The 15,776-nt window shown below is 41.5% G+C and overlaps 2 pseudogenes; one reads left to right on the top strand and one right to left on the bottom strand.

Moving 5' to 3' along the window:
- The first annotated feature begins 587 nt into the window (after window positions 1–587).
- On the top strand, window positions 588–1,952 carry LOC147800680 (uncharacterized; annotated as a pseudogene).
- A 6,416-nt stretch (window positions 1,953–8,368) lies between these two features.
- LOC147800679 (retinol dehydrogenase 8-like) lies at window positions 8,369–13,830 on the bottom strand (annotated as a pseudogene).
- Window positions 13,831–15,776: the final 1,946 nt, after the last annotated feature.

Here is a 15,776-nt window from a genome sequence, read left to right as displayed (position 1 = left end):
GTTGAGCTCTCTGTAATCAATACAAAAGCGCTGCAATTCATCTTTCTTGACAACCAAACAACATTTGCTGCCCACAGACTGTCGCAGGGTTCTATTACTCCCCTCTGCTTAAGCTCACTGACTTGCCTCTGAATTTCCTTCTGTTTACAATACGGTTGACGCCTCGGCCACTCAGAATCTGAGTTTTCGTGTACTTCATTCATGTCTGATTCCTCCTCAACATGGATATCTTCTGTCCGAAGCATTTGTCACACTGGTGACAAGCATAGGGCTTGGCTGCATAAATACCATTCATGTTGACCCTGCGAAGGATGACCTTTAATATAAAATAACACAAAACAAATGAAATCATTCCATGTATCCTTAATATACACGTATTTACTGCTTCTGATTTGCGTATATCATTGTTTTTTTTTCATTGTTTTATTGTTCAAATTGGTCTTTTTATCGCTCAAACTGCTTTATGTATTGTTCTTTTACTCGTTTTATTACTCTTGTACTGTTTGCTGTTTGCCGTGCTATTGACCGTGCTGCTCGCAAAAGTCCAAGGAGCAACCATGGAAACGTAAATAGAGGTTGGGAGAGAGATGGGTGTGGATGGGTGTACATTAATGGATTTTATTAGAGAGAGGGAGAAAGTGGCTAGGGATGAGAGAGCAGAGTTGAGGGCCTTGAAAAAGCAAGAACAGGATATCCTAGAGATGCGAATGAAAGTTACCGAGGCTGAAGGTAAGACTGGTAAGGGAGTCAAGTCAGCTGGGACGGCGACCACAAAAGCAAAAATGCCAAAACTTCCTAGTCTTCAGGATGGTAATTACCTCAGGGACGCGTTCCCAATTTAAACTCACACAGTTCCGTGGACGGACTATTCCGTTGAGTCCGTTTCATTTTTCAGGTTTGCAGAGCCCTGAGTCCGTCCTGAAGGTATATTAATGCTTCAGAGGTTGTCCCATAGCCTCTACAGATCTTACAAACCACCAAAACCCACCAAAAGTACACCACAGTACCATGGGGGCCGTTTTCCCAGGCTATCCGGATTTGAAGGGGGGGGCCTCGCCACGCGCCAACCAAGCCATACCACCACCACAACACCCCCCCAACAAAAATAACCCTTCAAAGACAGCTGACAGATGCCTCTGACAAGTTCCAGACAGCTGTCACTGATAAAGAACATTCCACTGCCTGCCCCAGGCACCGTTTTGTAAACAACCCATTAGGTTGTGCACAAGGGGCCACTTAGTACACAGTCCTATGGGAATTGCCTGGAGGCTGTCTTAAGGCCGTCTGGGTTTTTGCATTTTTTCTGGCTAGGGGAGGCCCTGGCTGTAAAATGACTAAACCAGGCTTTTCAGGGGTAGGATATGATAAGTAGTCGTGGAATTTGGACTTTAAAAAATTAAATGTTAATTAGCTCCAGTGGACACGCCAGGAGAGGCCGCTCCCTCTACCGAAGGTAAAGATGATCTTGATTCCTATTTCCAGAGATATGAACGCTATGCGACAAGTCAAAAGTGGCCACCAGAGACTTGGGCCATTAACTTGTGTGCCTTATTAACTGGAAAGGCTTTGTATGTATCTACTAGAATCCCCAAAGAACTTGTGAATGATTATGATGCACTCAAAAAAGCATTGTTCAAGCACCGAGGATGGCTTCCGTATAAAGTTTCGCACAGCCAAACCAGAAAAAGAGGAAGGTCCAGCACAATTTGCAGTTCGTTTGAAAAAATGATTTTGACAGGTGGGTGGATCTAGCAAAGATTGAATTGTCGTACAAGGGACTGAAGAGGTTGGTCCTAAGAGAGCAGTTTATTAACAGTTGTAATCCAGAGTTATCTATCTTTCTGAAGGAACGTGCACCCACAAATATAGAGAGGATGGCCAAATTAGCGGAGCAGTTCATTGAGGCACGAGGCACTACCTTTGGCCAGTTCACTCAACCCATCAAGAAGTAACCTTTCACGAACTTCAAGAAGCCCGATTTGTCGAAGCCTCACACACCCCCGAGCCAACCATCTTCTTTTGTACCAGTACCAGAGAGGATCTGCTTTATCTGTAAGAAGAAGGGACATCTTGCAAAAGATTGTCACTTCCGAAGAACCCCTATGAAAGCATCAAGTATGCTAGTAGATAACCAAGACGACAAGGCATATCCTCAAGCTAGCCAGTCCAATGGTGCCACAGAATCACAGGGTGAATCGGTAGGTAAGCATGCCTGTAATTGCACAGATTGCCCAAAGGGCAAGGAAACGGTAGCATTCATGATTTCTCACAAACTTCCCTCTTTAAGTGATTGTTGCAGAGAAGATGATCACGTAACTCTAAGATGCGGACATCAGCTTCCAATTATGATAGCCGTCTGTCGAGAGCGTCTAACCAGAATGCCAGTAAAGGAAGGGCAGATTGGAAGCCAGAAAGTCTCCGTGCTCAGAGACAGTGGTTGTAGCGGAGTTGTGGTGCGACAGAACCTAGTGTCTGACAGTCAGTTCACAGGTGAGCAAAGGGCATGTGTACTCATAGATGGTACTATTAGAAGGTCACCAGTGGCTGAAATCTCCATTGACACCCCCATTCTATCGAGGTCAGGTTGAGGCAATTTGTATGCAGAATCCTGTGTATGATATAATTTTAGGAAATGTTCCAGGAGTTCGAGATCCAAATGACCCAGGTGAAAACTGGCACCTTGAGAACGCTGCAAGTCCTGACCTTACCTTAGCTGTTCAAACCAGAGCTCAGAAGGCTGCTACAGAAATACCTTTCAAGTCTCCGAACGTACCTAGTTGCATAGCTGATACAGTCACGGCCGAAGATCTCAAAGCTGCACAGGAGTCAGATTCCACCTTGCAACGTTGTAGAGAATTAGTGCACAAGGGTGAAGTGAGAACAGGTAAAAATGGTCATACTTCTAATTTCTTATACCGTAAGGGTATTTTGTATCGTCAGTTCCAGTCTCCATTTGTTGATAATAACAACATTCTTTTCCAAGTAGTGGTACCCATAAAGCTTAGGTCCCAAGTCATGAGATTGGCACATGAATCTCTTCTTGGAGGGCACCATGGAGTGCAGAAAACGTGTGACAGGGTGACGACCAATTTCTTCTGGCCTGGTGTCCATTCTTCAGTTCGGCATTTTGTCAAGTCTTGTGACATATGCCAACGCACTGTACCGAAAGGGAAGGTTAAGAAACTACCACTTAGAAGTCTCCCTCTGATCGACACGCCATTCAACGTGTGACCGTAGACCTCATCGGGCCGATCCATCCAGCTACTGACAGAGGTAAAAGGTTCATATTAACTGCTGTAGATTATGCTACTCGTACCCTGACGCAGTTCCCCTCTGAAATATTGAGACACCAACAGTAGCCGAAGCCTTAGTTGATATCTTTTCTAGCGTGGGAGTAAGAAATCCTTAGTGATCAAGGTACACAATTTATGTCCAGTTCAATGCGGGAAATGAGTCGCTTACAGTCAGTAAAACGGCTCACTACCACACCATACCATCCTACCTGCAATGGCCTTGTTGAAAGATTCAATGGCACCCTTAAACAGATGCTTAGGAGAATGAGTGCCGAAAAGCCAAAAGATTGGGATCGATATGTAGGTGCTTTACTTTTTGCATATCGTGAAGTACCCCAAGCAAGTTTAGGCTTTTCCCCGTTCGAGCTTCTGTATAGGAGAACTGTTCGAGGTCCCATGTCTATCTTGCGAGACCTTTGGACGGGGGATGCCAAAGAGGAAGATACCAGGACCACGTACCAGTATGTCACAGGGCTGAGGGAAACCGGCTGAGGGAAACGTGCGAGTTGGCACAACAACACCTAAACAACGATTATATTCTCCTGCTTTGGAAGAGTCAGTGGAAGATATTCAGATCGACCTCAACCTCACCGATCATCAGAGTAAAGAAGTAAAGGTAGTTCTTCGTGAGTATTCAGATGTCCTCACTGATCTTCCTGGAAGGACCACAGTCGCTGAACACGATATCAAGCTAACAACAAAAGACCCAATTAAGTTAAAACCTTACTTGCTGCCTTTTGCAACGAAGGATTCTGTCAGCGAAGAAATAGCTCAAATGAAGAAGTTAAAGGTCATTGAACCATCAGAATCTCCCTATGCATCGCCAATTGTTCTTGTAGATAAGAAAGATGGAACCATCGTATTACTGTGTTCGATGCTGAGCCTCTCTCAAATCCAGATGAAATATTTCTCCTCACTTTCATGTGACCGTTACTTTAGTAAATTTGATTTAACCAAGGGGTACTGGCAGATTCCGATGAAGGACGAGGCCAGGCAAGCTACAGCTTTTCTCACACCAGAATGGTTATTCCAGTTTTGCACCATGCCTTTTGGATTAGTGCACGCCCCAGCCACTTTTAGCCGGATGATGAGGAAGGTTCTGAAAGGTCTGAGATGTACTGACAACTTCATCGACGACATCCTAATTCACACTCCAACATGGAAAGAACATATCCAGGCACTTCAAGCTCTCCTCGATCGTCTTCAGGCTGCCCACCTGACGGTAAAACCAAGCAAGTGTGGTAGGAGCGCAGAAGTTGGAATTCTTAGGGCACGTTGTTGGTGAGGGTCAACTTCAACCCCAAGCAGACAAGATGAAGAATATTAAGGAGGCCAAACGACCAGAGACCAAAAAGCAGCTAAGATCATTCTTGGGTTTAGCAGGATTTATCCCAATTTATCCCCTGCTAAATTTATTTAGCAGGATTTATCCGCAGGTTTATCCCAAATTTTGCTGCATTGGCTGTACCTTTGACAGATTTAACCAAAACGAAGGCACCAAATCGCATCCCTTGGGGAGAGAGTCAGGAGAGAGCATTCAATACGCTGAAGGCAAAACTATCTTCAGGTCCTGTTCTCCAACTTTGTGACTGCTCAAAACCATTTGCAATCCGTACAGATGCTTCCAACACAGGTTTAGGAGCAGTTCTGCTTCAGGAGCACGGGGAAAAAGTGTTTGACCAATCATTCCCTGCAAAAATGCAATGGCATCATTCTTGGCTTAGACCTTATCTTGTGCGCCCTCAGCCAGCGTAACTAAAGAAAGGCCTAGGTCTCAAAGTGCGACAATGCAGCGGCACGACGCGACTATGCGACGGGCCTATAATTTGTGTACAAAACTATGTCACGGCACGACGCACGACTCGACAATGCGACGGCACGACGCGACAATGCGCCGTCGACGGCGGAAGTGTGGGGAGATCCAGGCCAAAATGCCCCACATGCGCCGCGTAAAAATGGCAGCAATGGAATTCCATGTTGAGGGACTTTTGTACGTTATCCAATGAGTCGCCGTACTGTGTTATCACTGTGTTGTCATAACCTGGAAGTTCAAAGCGGTACATGAAAGCATTCTTAAGACACAGTATCTGCTTTGGTTGCAAATAACAATACTTTGTTTTGCCTGGCATTGACGTTTGCTAAGGACAGCTTCGAAGTAATCAAAACTCCATTCCCGGATATCCATTTATCCACAATATCCATTTTGCGTTCATGCATCTGGAAAATCTTCCAAAGTTTATAAAAGTTGAATAAATGAGTTCCATTTTCCTCCTCTTCAATGAGCCCCCCCCCAAAAAAAATGGTTCTGGATCTGCCCATCTTTATAATGCAAGTTGTAACGCGTTGGATTCTTCAAGCCGCCGCCACATGATAATTATTGACATGAATGTAATCTATAATCAGTGCTCTTGGGGGCGCATGTGTTTGGTTATGGTCAGTATATCAACTTTAATTATTTGCAAAAAAACACAGGTTTGTTGACAACCAATTTTTTTCTGATTGCCATGAAGAAGGTACTCAGTTACCAAAAGCTCGGCAATTACTTATTTCAGAGCACTGGTTATATGTGATATTCTTGTCAATATTCTGATCACGGTGCTATGCAGCCCTTTCATATGACTCATGATGAGTGCCTGATTTTCTTGCTCCTGCTCATTCTCGTCAGGACGCCTTGATAAAAGTCTACTAAGTTTAGAGCCCTGAAATATAGTAACTTTGAGAATGCTTTATGGCACCTTGACTGCAGGTTATCCGGTGCGATTGAAACTCACGCATACTGACTCATTGTTCCCTTGACTGGCTTTGGAAGGTGAGTTGAACTGATCTTGAAAGTTGACACTACGCGTGAATTCTGGACTTTTGAGGATTCATGCGAGTACAATAAATAAGCCGAGGTAAAGTCGCATTTACTTAGGGGCGTGTTTGTTTATTTCAGGTCAGCATATCTACTTTAATTATTTGCAAAAAACACAGGTTTGTTAACGACCAAGTTGTTTCTGATAAAAAGTCCCTCTATACTCAGTATGCTTACCCTGAAGAAGGTACTCAGTTACCGAAAGCTCGGCAATTACTTATTTCAGAGCACTGGTTATATGTGATATTCTTTGTCAATATTCTGATCACGGTGCTATGCAGCCCTTTCATATGACTCATGATGAGTGCCTGATTTTCTTGCTCCTGCTCATTCTCGTCAGGACGCCTTGATAAAAGTCTAATAGGTTTACAGCCCTGAAATATAGTAACTTTGAGAATGCTTCATGGCACCTTGACTGCAGGTTATCCGGTGCGATTGAAACTCACGCATACTGACTCATTGTTCCCTTGACTGGCTTTGCAAGGTGACCTGAGCTGATCTTTAAAGTTGACACTACACGTGATTTCTGGACTTTTGAGGATTCATACTAGTACAATAAATAAGCTGAGGTATAGTCGCATTTACTTGGGTGCGTGTCTGTTTGTCTAAGGTCAGTATATCAACTTTAATCATTTGCAAAAAACACAGGTTTTTTGACAACACAATTTTTCTCTGGTAAAAAGTGACCTTCGTGACTAACTATTAATGCATTTATTTCACTATTTATTTCAGAAGCTGGAAAATATTTCACACCTTTTTTCACCATGGGGAAAATGTCCACACTTTTCTTTAATTAATAATAGGGAAGAAAAGTTCACTTTTTTTCACAAGTGGGAAAAATCTCCACCTGTGGGAACAGATTTTCACAGGTTTCCCCGCAGCGCAGGTGGGAAAAGATTCTTCACGCCTTTTACACAAGTGGGAGTTTTTTCACTCGTTGTGAAATATGAGTGTGAATATGAAATATAATTCTTTTCACAAAAACTCGCAACCCAATCCACAGCGTTAGTTTTAATTTGCAATGTACTTCATCAATGTTTTCTCTTTCACGGATGACTCTTTAAATGTACTTTTGTTTTTCTTGCTTCTTAAGTTTTTTTTTTTCAAAGTCTGGTAAACCTTTTTATGTAACCCGTTCGGCATGAAGAATTCTCCAAAGGAACATCACGAGGAAACCTGTTTACCGGTGCCCCTCGTTTGGTTGTGATACACATTAGAGTGAAGGTTGCCTTGTATTCCGCCAATTCGATAAAGCAAGTACGTATGTCAACACAAACAAAATGGCAAAGTATACTGCATGATAGCTGCAAGAATTCCTCTTGAAATACCTGTAACTCTATTGTTTGGATGTCATGCAGTGGCGGAGAAGAATAAAGAGAGGTACAGTGGGTAACTGTATGTATGTACTGTGGCAGTGGGCGGGAGGATGGGGAAAACGTGCCCCCCCAACGGGTTTTTGAGTGAGGTTCTTGATATCATTTCTCCCCAACATCATGTTGAATAAGCCCAAGGCCGCCTTCTCTTTTTGAATCTACCCCAACACTAAAAGTCTGACACGCCGCTGATTATGTAGCTTGAAAATACTGATGACGTGTACAGCTCAGAACACAAGATCCGAATGCAAATTTCACAAGAAAATATGAAGGTCCAGGCGTAGATGGGGAGGGGGAGGGATTGGACCACCCCTTCTCTGAGACAAAAGGTAAAAGAAAAATAGTGAAAATAATAAAATAATCAGAGTGTACAATGATAAGTGCACCAATACCATTCTAAATAATGTATCTCATGTAAAGTTTTGTCATTGTGTCCGTTTGTCCGCAAAATTAAACATTAAAAAAATTCTCCAGCCTGCCTCTTGATCCGCCCCTGAGGCTGGAGGACAGAACAAAGATATGTGCACGAAGAAGTACATCATAAAAGAACGACACACTGTCATGGCCACTTTTTAGTTACAAGAAATTTCTCTTTATTGCTGCAAAACAAAAATAACCCTAACGGTCAGTGATAAATAACATTATATCAGTTTCTCAATCCGGTACCTATAGATATTCTGAGAGATTAAGCCCTACAGCATGCATAAGGAAAATCAATATTTTCACCTTTTGTTGTATTGATAAAATTAAACAAACTAAATAGTACAAATTTTCTTGTCAAAACATTTGTATATAATACATTTGTTTCTTTCTTTGTGTTCTTTCTTTTTGTTGTCTGTATGATAGTAACTATTATGCCTTCGCGTGCAATCTGCTTGACTCTTTTCTTGACTGTTTTAAGTGATGCAATTTCGATTAACTCATTATTGTGTACATGCGTATTAATGCTCAGTAAATAATTGCGGTTAAAATCTCGCACAACTCCGTTAGTGATTTACAAAGCATGGACGAAATATGCAGGCCAATTGAAGGACAAAAATTGGTTTGTTTTTCCTCAAATGAAAAAAGGGCAGGGGGTCAGTCAAAGAGTTTTTGTGGGGGACATACATAGTAGATAGTGCACACAACAGCTAGCTTTCTTATTAAAATATTAAATTGAACCCTTGTTTATAAATTTTGTATTCAGCAAGGCATGTATAGCGATATACAAAGTCCCGCAACACAGCGACGGGTTCAGTTGGCGAGAAATCTTTGCAAAACCCTTTGATGTGACGTAGGGGCTGAAACGGGTAAAACACAATCAGGGTGCCTGGTATTGTACTTGTGTCACAAATTCGAAAACAAATCGCTGTTCAAACAAAATGAGCTTGGCATAGGAAATGCATGTGCACCCGTACTATGCCGTTCGGCATACGATACCACTGTCTCGACAACAGCAAATCACGAATAATCCGCTTTTTTAAAAGGGGAAACTGTTCGGAGATTTCAAGATTTTGGGGTCGGTAGATCGGTTGAGGGCTGCATGACAGTTTCCATTTGGCTATCTGTAATAAAAATACACGGAGGACAACTGTACCGCTTCACTGCATTGTCTGGAACGCTTTGAAAGCAGAGTCACCCGTCCTTTACTTTTATGGCCACTCGCTTGGTTATTGTCTGACTGGACTGGTAGCGAAGGTGAGGGTCTTCGCACAGAATGATCTCCTCCATCACACACGCTACCTCCTCTGTCGTCTGGTTTTGCATCATCAGTCGCTTCATGTCTTTCTCCCAGAACATAGCAAACATATCTTTGGCGGTGTCATTCCAACTATGAGTCACATACTCTGGCTTAAATGCTGGGTCCAAAGCGCTTGCTACAGCCGGGGAGACGACCGCCCCAGGCTCAAAAAAGACGACTCTTTTGCAAATAACATACAATAAATAAGATACAATAACATACACAAAGACCATATTTTTCCGCTGTTACAACAGATAATTATGTTTTCCTCTGTTCCATTCACAGTTTTGCCCTGCACCCCTTCATGACGATAATAAAGATAAATAAAAATATGGGGCAAAACTTGTCTTGGGAATTACAAAGAAAAGCATCAAATGATACTCTAGCTGTTTATTTTTGTTCTTAAAACAAAAACAAAACGAAAACAAAATCTCCAAAACAGGCTTCCTCGCCTTATGTATATGTACACACCATTTGCATTTGATAAAATTGGATAGGAAAGAATGCACAACCCTTAAAAGCCGCTCCTTGAAAGAAAAAGGGCTCAGCATTTTTGGAAAACGACTGATAGGCTAGTTTCCAAGTGACGTTTTCACGGAAGAGGCAGTGTTGGACTGCAACGTGTCAACCTATAAAACCAATTATTTTTCAAGGATTATCAAACAGGAATCTGAGTTTACCTGATGTTGTAGGCTTTGCGGAGAACCTACGCAAGGCTCTCAGACAACCCTTCCAAGGCAAACTTGGTCGCCCCGTAGAAACCTATAAAGGGCGTTGCTGTATGGCAAGGAATAGAAAAGTAATAAAATGGCTTTTGTAAACGTTATATTTTACATCCTGGAAACAATAAATATTACTGCTTTTTATAGAGACCTACCAGTTCTAAATACCACAAAATAAAACGACAAATATAGTAATCTAGCTCAATGTTTATTGAAATTGCTAATTGATCACTGGATCATTGATAGTTGGTCGGCCGATCGGATGGTCACAGTCGCACTATAACTCCATCAGTGCAGCTAGCCCGACAGTCTGTCACGTCTGTGGATCGTGTAATAAGTCGGTCTTGCTGCTGATATCTGTCTATACTATATCAATTGGCTGGCAGAGTTTGAGTTTAGATCAGTAGAAACAAATATTCCAACCGAAGTATACCGTACCCTCAACAGCTTACAACTTAAGCTTCACAATTAAAAACGTGTTCGTCTCACGGTTTTAAAAGGGAAAATATGAGAGCATGCATCATCTTTTCAGGTCCCCTTTATATTGTGCAGTTGTGAAGCTAAAGTAATTTCTGGAGGGGCACATATGCCCCCCCCACCCGCCAACCCGTACTTCTCTGTGCCCCGGGGTCACGCTACTACTGTTGTGTAGGCATTTTTCTTGAACGCGTGAATTAAAGACTGCATGTGCCTCTAACCGACGCGGATGATACTCAGAAACAGATTAACTCGTAACGTATAAGCCCATATAAGGACCAGTATCCCGTAGGTCCTCCTTTTGCCTATAGGTACCATCATCAATTTGTTCCCTAACACCGGAGCCTTACATTTCATGTTCATGCCCTGTAGTACTACAATGCCTTCCACAAAAATGAACGTTTTCAGAACAAATTTTTAAAGCTTAAAAACAAACTTTTACGTGCTGAGCGTGTTTGTATAACACACTCTGGTACTTCCGTAGGCCCCTGAATCTTTGGCGCGCGACTGGTGCAATGCCCACTGGGCGTCTTGGATAGTCCAGCCCCATAGGAGCATATAAATTAGGGGAGCTGAACTCTGGTTTTAGTTTTCTGGTTTGAGTATGTGCATTTCTTACGTGTTATGCCAGCTTCAGTTGTAGTGTTGATGATACGGCCAGATTTCTGCTCCATCATGAAAGGCAGAACAGCTTTCATTACACGGGCTGGACCCCAGAAATTAACATCCATCAGAGCATGAGAATGGTCCAGCGATGGTTGTGGCTCTTTGAAGAACATGTTATCCATATCATAGATACCTGCATTATTCACTGGGGTTTTGAAATGAATACGAAGTTTGATTTTACTTAGAACTCTTCCCTTAGTGCTTAAGAAGAAAAATCTTGTTCCGATGATGTTGAAAGTTGTTTTAATTTTGCACCTGTTAATGCTGCCATCCTGTCCCAATTACATCTGTAACGTAAGTGCTGCAACTCTTCAAGGTGAGAAGCTTTGACATCTCTTTTTCGTTAAATTTTATAGTGGATCTTTTTAAAGCATGCCCTGAAATACTCTTTAGCACAACCATATCACACCAAATGTCAAAGTTATCTTCCAAATTCAACTCTTCAAGCAGGTACATACTTCAACATTAAATATCCAAACTCAATGCAAAATCATCCTATTCATAATACGCTATACGTGCACATATGTGGAACTTACCGCATGGTCTGAAATGCCAAATTTATAAACTTGATGTTTATGGTGCCCAAAATGATTATTTCTACATGTATCTCCCTCCTTATACATCTTAATCTGTAACACATGACCTGTAATTACAAGTAACCCAAAACGTGCACTCATAACATTGGGCGTATCAAAAAATTCAAACAAAAGTCAATGGAATTCTTCGACGAACTTCAGCGAAATGCAAAACGTGCAAGCAAGTACATAATGGCTCAACGCCCTCTAGGATTCATAAGAAATCTTCGCTTCTGAGTCATCTTCATTAGAATAAGTGATGGACGTCCGCTACAATAAGATATTTTCAAGATGTATTTTTTTTTAATAATAACAATAAGATAGTTGGAAGACTTGATGGGTCGGATGGATTTTACTGTGCGATAGTTTAAGATCTCAAAAATGGCTGATGTGGTTGGTATGTTTTAGGTCGTTTTGGATTTGGTTGAAAGGTACATTAGAGACTATAATAAACACCATCATAACGAACATTTGGATTAAGTGAACATCTTCTTCTACCGTGGCCTTGTACTGTTATAGAATTGGTAGTAGCTATTGCTCAGTGTTTTGAGAAAGGTCGTTTTGTAATATAAATAATATCTAATGAGTTAAAAGTAAGTCAGTGTTATTTTTTGATAACTATAATACTTAGTTATTCATTAATAACATGTTTCTTAACCTGGGCGGTAAGTAGGCCTATGCATTTTTACCTGTTAAGTCTAGACATGTGGATTTTGTGGATGCAGGTCTTATAATTCCTACACGGATGTCCTCTGCACCCTTAAACCATTAAATCCGCAAAGAAACCGCAGGAAAAAGTTGTAAGATAATACCCAATTGCTGTTCTATCTTTCATTAACAAGCCACATGAGATGGCAGTAGTAAGGAAATAGACAGTTCTGCGCCACCTCCGCTTTTACCCCCTTTCACCCCTTTCCACCACTCGCGCCGGGGATTCCCACTTCATTCACCTTGACCTTTTGACGAAAAAAAACTGACTTGGGCGTATTTACCTTTCCGAGCGAAAATAAATTGGTCGTAAGGAAAGCCGACGTGTAAGAGGCACTCGCAGAACAGAGGCAAAAACAGATAGAGGACTTGGAGGCTCATACACAACGAGGGTCGGGATGGATCTTTGATAAAGTTGTCGCTTTTTACATCAACGTGGTTAAATACAACCCGATGCGTGCGACTTATATTCCATTACCTGCGCAATTGGGGCACATAAAAGCAACCATAAACATCCAAAACAACGACCAGCAGTGTATCCGATGGGCACTGAGACCGGCTTTAAAGTTATATTCTGGCAACATTAAAAGTCAAATTGAAGTTAATCCAAAATATTATATACTCGACAAGCGCACCTCGACTTACACAGAAGCAAACGGTCTAAATTTTACAAACATATGCTTTCCAACACCCATATCTCAGATCCCACGTATCGAATCGCAAAACAAATAATTAAGACACATTTTTTTACTCTTGATAGATGCTCATTTTGACTCAAGGCTTTGTTTTGGATTGTAAACCGTCCAGTATACTTACTTCACTTCACATATTTATGAGGATTTTTTTAAGCCAGTTCATAGGCAGATGGTTATTGCATTTGTTGTACCGTATTGTTGATTGCAGATTGAACCACACAGTCAAGGTTACTACGCACACTATAACAGCACTGTTAGACTTGCTGTCAGTCACAATTTGTCATTAAAGTGGTATGGTATAAGGGCAAATTACGTCATGGTCTTTGGAATTTCTTCTGAGAGTTTACCAGTCACATCTTAGATTATACATTATTTAGTAACATATGATAACTTTTACTACAATGATAATTTGGTAATACTACAAACATACAAACGAACTTACGCACAACGACTTCATAACTTCACTGTAACATTTCCACTTTGTTACTCAATAAACCATTTCTTTCAGTATGTAAACATTTGTATTGCCTCATAGATGAGATATTCCCTTTCTTTTTACAAAGTCAACATTGTTTTACACTTAAACCCACAGGTGCCCCGTCCGCCTCGCCGTGGTTTCCGGCGGAGGTGGTGGCGCACCCGCGAATTATATGGCTTGCGCCATGTTGGAAGCGTTGTCCCGGCCGTGCGCCTGCGTTTGGTGCGCCGGGGCTGGTGGTAGTCTTGGTCAAGGTGTTCGTCATTCATCGCAGCGCAACGCAGCGCGCACCAGCCGCTCGATGACCCAGTACGTACATGTACCCGCGCACGTACATACCTACATACTGTACTTCGCAAAATCAAGTGTATAAGGGCCACTTGCAGAAAAAGTTTTTTGAGATACTATCTCGCTGCGGCGAGTTACTATCTTTCCGAGGCGAGTTTTTTATTTCTTAATTCGGATAAAGCGAGATTTCTGTAAATACATAAGCCGTTACGTTGTAAAAAAAATTAAAGAATTTCGAACTTTAAAATCCATTCAATCCTAAAGATTACGTTGTATGTATGAAAATTCATTCGCTCTTTAAAAATTCACTCGAGTCTGAATGTAAAAAAAAGGAATGAGATCCTTAAGATTTTATTTAGTTTGAGCTTTTTAAAAATGACGTTCGCTTAAACCATATTGAATTTAAAACTAAAATGCAATAAATTTAACAAAAAATGTTCCAATTTTTAAAACCTAATTCTACTTTGTAGTGGATGGCATACTCCAACCGGTATACCACGGACAGTTGACAAAAATCTTGGAGCAGACGCGGCCAGAAATGACCGAATATTTACGATACCATCCGAGTGGTCTTTTTCCTCTCCCCTTTCATTTGGCTACCAACTTTAAACTTTGTAACAATTTTCATAGTTTTAAGGAGCATTAAATAAAAAGTGTTGACGTTAAACTGGATTTAATATGGACAGGATAAGTTCGGAATGGTTCGTCTATTCCCAGAAATCCGGGGGAGTGTTGGTTACGTGGACGTTGGGTGATACAGGACCCTTGATAAGAAGAGTAGTTGGAATCATCGGGTTTGGTATCCAGACCTGAGTCTTAATATGCAGTGAGTTGAACTAGTTTTAGGTAAATCGCCGGGGCGAGCTAGTATCTCAAATTTGTTTTTTGCAAGTGGCCTTTATACGCTTCCGTAAGCGGCCTAAGAACAATGCAAATCTGCTGGTCCGGAAACCAGGACGAACGCCGAGGTATGGTGCAACCGTCCGCGGAAGCTATATTGTTTGGGCGGTGCTCATTATAATAATGACAAGAGCCGATGTTTTAAATACCCTTTTGGATTGGTCATTGCTCCATAGTAACCGCATAATTCAAGTTGGTCGTAAGGTGAAAGGTTAACTGAATTCACAAGCTGCAATACATTTACATGACAAGTCAATTTACTTTGCCAGCTGATCAGAATAATCGGAGATCGAGCTCGCCTTTGCTATGCTTTACTGATTGTGATTGATTTTTTTCCCAACGATTTCAATTACTGGACAAACGCTATATGGCTTTTTCGGTTGCAATACAGACCTGGTTGGCGACCTCCAGTTTTGCATTGACAAATTCAAATCAAGTGACAACTGCCACATCGGTATGGACCCATGTGGTGTGTTTCGCAGTATCATGCAGTATATGTACATGCTGTGTAGCAAACATGGCGAGGTATAATTCCCGCGAAGCCCGCCATTGCAGTAGTACGCACAAGTGATGAAATTTCAAGTCGGTGCATTATCTGTGATGTAGATGTTAACAGACCTAAAAGATTGTCCTACAGAACACGGAGCTCTGAAGGTGAGGCTTTGCTTCAGTTAATCCAGGAACTTAATTCAGTTCTTGTAAATCTGATGTCACCAGTGTTATACATACTTCAAAGACAGTATGTTCCCCATGCTTAATTTACTTGCCTCGACAATTTAAAGAGAGGCAAAGTTTGTCCAAATATTTAAAACCTATTTTCATGTCAGAATCCTCTTTACCAATAGGGTTCGCATTGCAAAAAATAAAAAAGCGGAAAGAGTTCTACATAAGAAGTTCACTCAACACCCTGTATACAACCCTATGAGACTGGTCTGACAAATTCCCAGTGTTTTCTAAGAAATGCTAAATTGACTTTCATAACATGTAATTGCTATCTAGTGGCTTGTAAGTCAATACAGAGGAAAGT

This window comes from Acanthaster planci, linkage group LG01 (genome assembly GCF_054643075.1).
Source record: "Acanthaster planci isolate LZ-2023a linkage group LG01, COTS_SCS, whole genome shotgun sequence".
NCBI lineage: Eukaryota > Metazoa > Echinodermata > Asteroidea > Valvatida > Acanthasteridae > Acanthaster > Acanthaster planci.
Note: the sequence above shows the minus strand (reverse complement) of the source record. Positions and strands in the feature narration are given on the sequence as shown.